Raw genomic sequence first — 10,575 nt, forward strand, 5'->3', positions numbered from 1 at the left:
GAGAGAGCCTCCTTGGAGAGAGTGGAACGAGAGGTGTGTGTGTGTGCTGAGGGGGGGGAGGCCCTATTTATAGCTCTAGATGTTGGTTCCCGCCAAATGCATATATGGAAGGTGATTAGGTGCCTTGGCCATGACTCTTCCCCGAGATGCACCTGGACATATTGCAGGCCAGGTTCGGCCGACCCCACGTGTCAGCCATTCGAGCCGATCCTTTGCTGTGTGGTTGATTTGTGGGATCTTATCCTTATCCTCTGGTGCATCTTGCGTGGAGCCCCCGTTTCCTCTGACAAGTGGGCCCTATTTGTAAGTGGGTGACGCCGAATGCGATCTTCTATGTAGTTGTGTGGTGTCTGCTGCGTGTTTTCTTCTTATTTCGCTCCTGGACATCTGAAATCATACAAACTCGAAAACAACTGTGGAGCAAGGTTAGTGATACAAATATGCGAGTAAGGCATGTAGTTTTCCTTTATTATTGAGTCTAGTTGACGGTCGGATTTGGCACTTAAGCACCATCAACAACTCCCCCAAGCTAGCCCTTTGCTCGTCCCGAGCAATGTTTTAGACTTAGATTGTTGATTAGGAGTTGCTACAATGTCGCATTCCTGACTTATGCACAAGGCACAACCGAGTGTTCTTACCTTTATTCTGAATAAGTTGGCCTTGTTCGCACCTTTTACCTTACTCCTGTGGGGTTTATAGCATCATCCTCCTCTTTGGCGGTTGAGGGTCAGAACGGGTTATAGAGCACTTTTTACCCACTCCTTTGTTTAACCGTCAATCCGGAGGTTTTGTAGAGTTTTTGAAAAAGAAATTCTGTAAGCTCCTCGGGTGATCTCTCATATCGCTCAAATGTGTTTCATTCCTCACCAAGGCCTTTTTATGCGCCTTTCTTTTCCATCCTACTTCTAATGGCTTCTTTTTGGTGGATCTGTAGGTATGGAGGATATGATGGCAAACCTGCTTCTCATATTTTGCTGAGTCAAAGACTGGATCCAAAGGAGAAACAAGTCACAAACCTTGATCGAGATGTGAAAGTGTTTGGATATTTTTGGTGGATGGTGGATGAAACTCCTTTATAAGATTTCTCGCTCCCTTGTAATATTTTTGGTATGGGCTATATTTTCTTTTTCTTTTTGTCATGCCTTGGAGGCATGTGGCATACCTTCTTTGGGTATGCATCTTTTTTTTGACATACCTTGTGGGCATGTGGCATACCTTCTTTGGGTATGCATCTTTTATTTATTTTTGTATAGCCTCATACATTTTGATGATAACTTTGGAGAGAGATGGCTATGCTATGTCATAGAGTTTTATTTGTGGATGGATGGGGGATATACTTGCTATCTTCAAAGTATAGAAGTATAGCATGTGAGTGGACGTGTACGTGATCTTGATCATGGGCGTATGAAGTGATTCTCTCAAAGGGTCACAACAATTTGACAAAGCTCAATGAGAAAACAAGTTGCATATGTGGAAAGTCTTTTCAAACTTGTAACTCATATGGCTCTGGATGGGAATTGCATATCACCAAGGGACTTTATTTTATTTTTGTATTTTTGAAAAGAAATACTCCGGATATCAAGCATCACGTAGGAGAAGATCATAGCAACTCTTTTCCGCCATATCATAACCCACAAGAACCTAGATTCAGATTCTGCTTTTCGCTACCCACAAGTTTCAAGCTTAAGGTTTGAACAACTAGCCACCAAACTCAAAACTTAGGCAGAGCACAAGGTTGTAACTAGGCATTTGAAAGGAACTAACAGAGCAACTATTCATCATCTCAACAAGAAAAAACTACACATGCTTACTACACATACTGGAAAGCAAGTAAATATTTTTGGGTTTTTCTAAGTTTTGCTAATTTTTATGTGATTTTAGTTATGCAAATTTTTATGGATTTTCAGAATTTTGCAAATTTTTGTTTGGTTTCATGCAAGGTTTTTGAAAGCGGTAAAGATAGAGTTTGATACAAGTTATCTCTCGTGGGGGGTCCTCCCCCAAGCTAGCTTCAGACTCACTGTTGTTGGTTGGGGTTAAACCCAGCCCAACGGTAGTAAGCCCTCCACTCCTCCTGGGTTTGCTGCTGTTGTCGCTCCAGGTTGTGGATCCTCTCGTCTGTGTAACGCTGCCAGTTTCGAGTTGACTCGATGTGCTGGCCCAGCGACTCGTCGATGTCGGTGGTGCGCACGTTCAGCTCGCCTATCTGCCGAGTCAGAGTGGCGAAACCTCTGGACGAAGCTGAACGTCTGGCGGAGATCGGGGGTCCACTAGAACTGGAGCTAGTGGACCGACATGCTGGGGCCTGCCGTGCCCACTCGGTGGAGCTGGCACTCTGCCATGATGAACCTCTAGCCTCATATTGCTTTGGTTGAGGCTGAGGTTGCTACTGCATAAATTCTTCCCTTCTGGCCCTGCTTCTTGTAACCCTGTTTTCTCAAGAAGTCTGGATCGAAGGTTCTGGTATGACCAAAGCTTCGGTTCTTGATCATGGCGTAGGCTTGATGCTCATGGTCGTCTCACAAGTCGAGGTATGGTGCTTCATCTTCATCTATTTCCATGTCCTCGGCTTGCGGTTCTGCAGCTTGCTCCTCAAATTGTTCTTCTTGTTCGTCTTGTTCATAGTCCATTGTGGTCGGTGTTGGTGTAGGTTCAGGAGAATGACAAGAGCTCGACTCACCCCATGAACGGGATGAGCCTAACCTCGTCATTCTCTTGAGGGCTCCGGATATCTTCCGTCCTGCACCCTTCATGCTTGCAACAAGAACGAACGAGAACAACTCGATTCGGGTTACGTTAGTGAAATGAAAATTAAACTCTTACCTGGATATTGTTCCTCCAAGTGTGTAGACAACCTTGCAGCAAACAAATGAGAGAGAGATTTCTTGCAATTAAACTTGAGCCAAAATCCGATGAAAATTTGAGCAAAGTTTGTGAGAGGGAGTGAGAGTGAAGAGAATGAGCATGAGAGCTCAACACCCTTCTCTCGGCCTCTATTTAAAGGAAAACGAGTGAAGGCACATGAAGAGAGGCCTGCCACAACGGTCAGGTGACCGTTGGAGCAAGTAGGGCCTGCACAACGGCTACCAGGGTTCGGCCAACCCCCTGGTGGGCCCGCTGCTGCTCCTCTTTGGCCATTGAGTTCCAACGGTCATATGGAAGATGACCATGGGGTGCTCGACCAGAATTTTGCTCGAAAAGATGTCCAAATTATTTTTCCAAAGGATTTTGAAACTCAAAAAATATTTTTGGTGTTTTTGTAAAAAGGAAAAAGTGCTAGAAAAATTCCAGCATGCAGAAAATAATTTTGAAAATTTCAAGCATGCAGTGGGGAAATCAAATGAGGTGAAAGAAATTGAAAAGGGGAAACGAAGTAAATATGAGATAAATACCAATTTACCTTTGGCAAGGGCGCGTCATTTAAAATCCGACGTGCACGACTCCTCTTCAATTATGATTGAGCATCCGTCTTGGGAGGAGCAGCGACAGATTGTTGTGCTTTCTTCTCCGCCTTTTTCATTCTTGACGAGGAGGGTTGATCTTGTGGAGTTGTCTGGGCTGGTATTACCACCTCTTCATACTTATCCTCCTTAAAGACTTCTTTCACGAGGCTGACCATGTCGTCCTTCTTTCGTGGTGTGACCACGACTTCTTGTATGCCTCGTGAGTTTGGCCCAAACTTGATTTTGATCATAGAGCACTGCTCAACCTTGGGCTGGAATGGGAACCTTTCTTCCTTGCCATTGATATTGAAGCGGATCTCTCCAGCTCCAACATTGATTTGTGCCCCCGCAGTGCTTAGGAATGGCCTTCCTAGGATAAGTGGTGTATCCTTGGAAATGTCCATGTCTAGCACCACGAAGTCGACAGGGATGAAGTAGTCCCTAACTTTCACCGGTACATCTTCTGCAATCCCTTCTGGATACCGTACCGAAGAGTCTGCTAGCTGGAGATGCATTGGGGTTGGCGTGAGGTGCGTGAAGTTTAGCTTGTCGTAGATGACTTTTGGCATTACGCTGAAACTCGCTCCTAAGTCACACAAGGCACGGCGGAAGTGTTGTGCCCCAATTGAACATATGATTGTGGGGCATCCTGGATCTTTCTTCTTCTCCAGAGGTTGGTTGAGTATAGCTGCACTACACTCTTCTGTGAGCTTGACAACCTCTGTGGTGGGCAACGGCCGTTTGTCGTTGATGATGTCCTTGATATATCGGGCGTAGGTTGGCACATGCATCACGTCCAACAGAGGGATGTTAACATGTATCTTCTGGATCATCTCGACAAAATGGGTGAACTGCTCATCCACGATTGCCTTCCGGTTACAGGTGGGGAACGGTAAGAAACTGGTCTCAATATAATCCTGTGGAGCCGTTCCCTTTTCTGGTTCCCTGGTTTCATCTTGTTCTGTTGATTGCTCTTCTTCCTGGGTTGCCGGTGCTTTTCTTGTATGGTTTGGGTGTGGTGGATCACGAGTGGACTTACCACCCCTCGTGGTCACCACTTTTACATTCTCAGAGACAGGAATGGAAGCAGCTATTTGAGCAAGAAGAGATTCAACCTTTTTATTGAAACTTCACTGATTTTTAAGCATGGAAGACAAAGTTTCAAGCTTAACATTCAAACTTTCCAGGGTTTTGTCATTGGCCAAAAGCTTTTTATTTATATTTTTGTTAATTTTAGCTTGGTCAAGAACAAGATCTCTTAAGGGATGGTTCGAGTTGAAATTTGAATTGTAAGAAGGATTGTAGTTGTTACCTCCCTGGAATGGTGGACGTAGTTGGTTCCACCCCTGGCCTCCTTATTGTGGACAGTACCCGTTGTTGTTGTTGTTGAGGTATGCGCAGTCTTCACGGGTTTCGGGGCAGTCGTTCCCTGAATGTCCATCATTACCATAGACTTCGCACGTGAAGTGCGATTCCATGGCACGGGCATAGTTTTCTCTATGCTTCTTGAATTTGGCCCTTTCGCCGAGATGCTTCAGTAGGAGGTCCAGCTTCGCAATGATCATATCCGTCTCCTTGACGGTATGCATGCCCTTTGTACGGGGTTGGAGTCGTTCATCTCTCCACCCCTGGTTGGAGACCATCTTCTCGACCAATTCTTTGGCTGTGGCGACGGTTAGGTCGAGGAAGGCTCCTCCAACAGCAGCGTCAATGTTGGCTCTTGATGTCGTCGTGAGCCCATTGTAGAAGCTTTGGAGGATGAGTCACTCGTCCATGCTGTGGTGGGGATAGGCCAAGATGTATTCCTACAGCCTTTCCCAAGCTTCCAGGATGGATTCCATTCCTTTTTGCTGGAAACTTGATATCTTCCCACGCAGGGCATTTGTTTTGCCCAGCGGGAAGAACTTTGCGAGGAACGCCTTGGACCATTTGGCCCAAGTGTCGATGTCCTTTTCCTTGTAAAACCAATGTTTCGCCTTCCCCAGCGGGGAGAAGGGAAACAGACGAAGCTTGATAACATCGGCGGTGACACCCCGTATGACTACGGTGTCGCAAAGCTCCAGGAAATTTTGCATATGCGCATTGGCATCCTCATCTGGCTTGCCACTGAATGGGCTAGCCTGCACCATGTTAATGAGGATAGATTTCAGTTCGAAGTTCACATCCCCAATGTTGATGTTGGGTCCAGTGGCCACATTGTCGGTGGAGGGGACGGAGAACTCGCGGAGAGTCTTTCAGCCATAGCCTCAATAGCAAGTGGTGCTTCCTGAATGGGTTCCTGTGCCGAGAGGATGGCAGAGGAGGAATGACGCGAGGTCATGCCCTTCCCACGAGCCTCTCTGGATTGTCTGTGTAGTTTTCCGACAGGGAGAAACCAGTTATACACTACCCCTGTCTTCTTTCAAATCAAAAAATAAAAGAAGACATAAAGTGATATTAGGCTGAAAGAGTAAAGATTATATCCTGAGTACAAAGCCTAGATTAATATCAGCACAATAACTTTGTTCACATGCCGTCCCAGCAACGGCGCCAGAAATGCTTGTTGGCATTTCTTAAGTTGATACCGGGATTGCGAAGACCTCGGCAGCAACCTCAGAATTGCCTCTTGGCGGACCTTAGTACAATCACTAGAAATGAGGGCGCCAACCCATCCTAGCAACTGCACCCAAGGGGTGCCACTCTCGTGGTATAATCAATACGATTACAGATGGGTCTGCAAGCGCACGGATACACTGTTGTAGCATTTCACCCGGAGAGTAAGGGTATCATTATTTATTTTGTCCCAAAGGACGGTAGTGGCAAAGGTATTGTACTTAACATTAACCATGACATTGTGCCTCAAGCAATAGGCAAAACTCTAACAGGGGTAAGTCTAGGTAAAGAGATAAGAAAGGGTAATGTGACACAGCACACAACCACACTCCAAGAGGATGGAATAAAAGTGAGAAACGACAAAACAAAGGCCTACTCTATCCTACGTTAAGTCAGCTGGAGCTTAGGCTAGGTTAGGTGTCCTAGTGCTTCTATCCAAAACTGGGGTCATGTTAGGACATGGTTAGGACTACAGGTGCCAGGAAAATGGGAAAGTGGGGAGAAGCTCCCGCACCGAAGTACATCCAATCCCTTTACCTCTTTGCATGAACTCCTACACCGAACCCAAATGTCGGAGAATATGCTAAACACAACACAGTTGTTACGCCGGACGGACAGGGCTGTCACCACCTACCATCTACCCCAGTCACACCGTGGAGCAGGGTCATATCCGATGGATCCCGCATACCCGAGCACCACGCTCGTGTATGAAGTCACTACTCTAGCGTCCCCGGGTCTCCCACCCTTCGGATGGACAAGTAAAACACTAGAGCAAGCCGAAAGCACAACGAACCTCTATCCTTACCTGAATCATCTGGCCTAACCAAGACCTTAGCATAACTCATGAACAAACTAAGAATGGATTGATAAACTATCAAGATAGTAAAGCAACCATGGCATATCTCTATATTGTGAATAAAAGTCTGACAAGATGAATACAAAACCATACCGGGAGCCGAGGATTTCTCAACGACCCCGAGGATGACTTGCTTTGCTAAAGAGAACTAGCCTAGCTCCACTACCTAGCTAAGAGAGCAAGAGAGAGAGCCTCCTTGGAGATAGTGGAATGAGATGTGTGTATGTGTGTGTGTGTGTGTTGAGAGGGGGGGGGGGGGGGGAGAGAGGCCCTATTTATAGCTCTAGAGGTTGGTTCCCGCAAAATGCACATATGGAAGGTGATCAGGAGCCTTGGCCGTGACTCTTCCCCGAGATGCACCTGGACGAATTGCAGGCCAGGTTCAGCCGACCCCACCTGTCAGCCATTCGAGTTGATCCTTTGCTGGGTGGTTGATTCGTGGGATCTTATCCTTATCCTCTGATGCATCTTGCATGGAGCCCCTGTTTCCTCTGACAAGTTGGCCCTCTTTGTAAGTGGGTGACGCCGGATGCAATCTTCTGCGTAGTTGTGTGGCATCCACTGAGTGTTTCTCCTTATTTTGCTCCTGCTCATCTGGAATCATACAAAATTGAAAACAACTGTGGAGCAAGGTTAGTGATACAAATATGCGAGTAAGGCATGTAGTTTTCCTTTATTATTGAGTCCAGTTGGCGGTCGGATTTCGCACTTAAGCACCATCAACAGTTGTGAGGCAATGCCAAACCTCCACGTGGCTGGTTTAAGGCGGTGGGGCCCACTGGGCAGTCGGCCGGCCAGGGCTGTCCACCCAATGGCCCCAACCGCCCCCAACTGCTGGGGGCTGTGCTGTCCTGGGCCTCCTTTTGCCTTAACACCGGGGATTGGCTTGCCTTGGCTGATTTTGACTTGGTTCTTGGGCTACACTTGGTCGAATTGAGCCTAAATCTGTGCTCTGATATTTTCTGTTGGGGCAAAAGTGCGCTTGCAACCTGCATATTAGCTCAAAAACACATCTTGCAGATTCTAAAAGTAAAGTGTGGTTTAAGGATTTATTTAGATAAAGTTGCGTGTAATAAATGCAAACTCTCATAATTTTCTGATCAAGTTGATGCTTAGAAATGATCAATGGAAAGCGTTAACTGGCCCACATGACATGCCAACTCAACTTTACCCCGTGCACCCCATTATCCACATAAGGATCCCACAAGGAGTACACCAACCAAATATGAGCCCAAACGGCCTCAGAATGGGGCCGGCCGACCCCCCCCCACTGGGCCTAAACAGGCCCAACTTCCTCCTGTAGTGTTCTACCGCTTTCCTACGCTTGTTCCGGATGGGGATAGTACCGCTTCGTGAATGCAACCGTGGATCCACCCCTGGAAAGGCAATATAAGGAGGAGGAGAGCCCCCAACACAGGACACACCACCATCATGTAGAACTGGTGCTCCATTGCAAAGGCAAGGCGCTGCCTAGGCTAGTGCTTAGAGTAGCAGGAGGGTGATGAGTAGCTCGGGGAAGCGCTGGGCCTGTCGGCAGTCTTCTCCGGTCTTGTACGTCTACGGATGTTGGCTTCCTCTGGTATGAGTAAGTTAGTATTTATAATTCCTGTCTTGCATATTACTTTGGTATGGGTGAGATCTGTTCTCTTACTCGCAAGTTTGTCGCTCCGTATTTATACAGAGTGCTGTAGTTAGACTGCAGTAGTAATCAGTAGCGTAGACGTGGTTTCTAGGCTAAGGGTTACCTTCATTTGCCTTATGTCCCATGGATGTTGGAGGTAGGCCGCAGGTGGTGACAGCCCTATCGGTCCTTGGTAATCCTCCATGTTCGGATATAGCATAGAGCTGTTGGCCAGAGTCTCCTGACCATTTCAGGGGTAAGCCGGTGCCCGAAGCGAGTCTTACCTGAGAGATCGACCTTTAACTCATGTTTAATGCTACCGTAGGAATCCTCTCTAGCCTTGGCACTTAATCTTGGTGTGTCCTTGGACCGACTGATTTAGGAGTTAGTGCGCACACATTCCCTGTGGAAATGATACGCTTGAATACTCACAGGTGAAAGCTACGACGGTATCTGTGCACTTGCGGATTAATTCTGTGACACTTCAGGTGTCTAGTCTTTAAATCATAGTCTAATGTGTGAACTTTGTGTTTGTTCTTGTTTGAAACTTAAAAATTTTCAGTGCAAAATTAGGGGTACTTTTGTAATTATGGAAAATTACGAGTCCCTTTTTGCAAAAGTTTTTGATATAGGGAGCAAATTCAACTTTGTGAAGGGCTTTCTTGCGAATGTGCTAGTAATCATTACTTGGCAGCTTTATTGCAATTTAGTCCTTTATTGTTGTAATTTTTCTACCAAAAAGTCTTTTTCTTTTATAAATTGGAGTTCATTTGAACTTTTGAAAATATTTTCAAATCCTTTGATCTAGTGCAAATTTGCAAAACATTAAAGTTGTAGATCTTGAAAAACCGAACAACTTTCATATTGGGCACTTTTTCATTTGAGCTCTAGATCAGTGGCAAATTTTAGTTTACTCTCAGGCCCCTCGACTTTTCACAAATTGCAGATAAATCCTCCCAACCTTCTTCTACCTCCCGCTCCGCCGGAGGTTCTGCAGGCCGCCGCCGCGGATTGGCCTCGCACCGCCATTGGAGTGCCACCCGGCCTTCTTGCCTCTTCCCTGACCCCACCTCTTCCTCGTTGGCGCCCCCTGCTCTTCCCACGTCGCGCCGTAGCTCGCCGCCCCTGCTTTGCCTTCCGGCGAGCTCGATTGCCGTCAGAAACAGCTTCCCTGGATCAGAAATAGCTTCCCTAGAACCCCAACTGCCTCCACGCGTTGCACACAAGCACCACCACCCTTCGAACCGCCTTTGTCTGGCCTTCTTGCCCCGCGCCACACTGCCCCGAGGACCTCCCTTCGCGCCCCATCGCCGCCCGCCCATGGAAAGGCTAACCCCGCCGCCGGTTTTGCTCCTTCTCCGTCGAGCTCATCCCCTGAGCTCTTCCTCTCGCCTATCTCCATCTCTAGGCTATAAATAGCCCCGGCCGAGCCTTAATTCCAGCATTCCACCACCGCCGCCCTCCTTTCCCAACTCCGGCGAGCCCTGCCCGCCGTCGATCCACCGCTACAATGCTACCCCAGCTACCACAAACCCCTGACCACCTTCACCTTGACTCCGTGAAGCTGATCGACCTCCTCTCGCCACTATTCCCCTGCCAAAATACCGCCGCCGTCATTCACCTTCGCCGCTGCCCCCTGTTCCCCGTCGACGAGCCCTCTTCGGCCACCTTTTCTGGCTCCCAAGCATACCAACAGGTGCGCCATGAACCGCTGATGCTCCCTGACCCCTTGTCCCTCACCGCCGGCGAACCCCCCTCGCCGGAACGCCACCGCCCCTTCCCTGCCTTCTTCCCCAAACCGGCCAAGGACCAGATTGCAATGGATTGCAATCGTCCCAGGGTCCTTTCTGCAAAAAGACCAAAACCCTTTCTATTTTATGTGGTGAATTTTTAAAATTCCTAGAAAATTGTAGAAAAATCAGAAAAATGTCAAACTAATTTTGTTATGTTCCTTTTGATTAGCCCTACAAGTTTGATGTCATGAGTTGAGTTGAATTGTTGTGTAGGTAGCTCTAAAAATAGGGTTAAGTTCTAGTTCTTTTATTTATATCTTATGTTCTAGG

The 10,575-nt window shown here is 47.2% G+C and overlaps 1 non-coding gene across 1 annotated transcript; it reads left to right on the forward strand.

The window, feature by feature from the left end:
• The first annotated feature begins 5,216 nt into the window (after positions 1 to 5,216).
• LOC120701621 lies at positions 5,217 to 5,320 on the forward strand. The gene has a single exon (XR_005686186.1). It is a non-coding gene; the product is annotated as a small nucleolar RNA R71 (small nucleolar RNA).
• Positions 5,321 to 10,575: the final 5,255 nt, after the last annotated feature.

Source organism: Panicum virgatum, chromosome 3K, assembly GCF_016808335.1.
Source record: "Panicum virgatum strain AP13 chromosome 3K, P.virgatum_v5, whole genome shotgun sequence".
Taxonomy (NCBI): Eukaryota; Viridiplantae; Streptophyta; class Magnoliopsida; order Poales; family Poaceae; genus Panicum; species Panicum virgatum.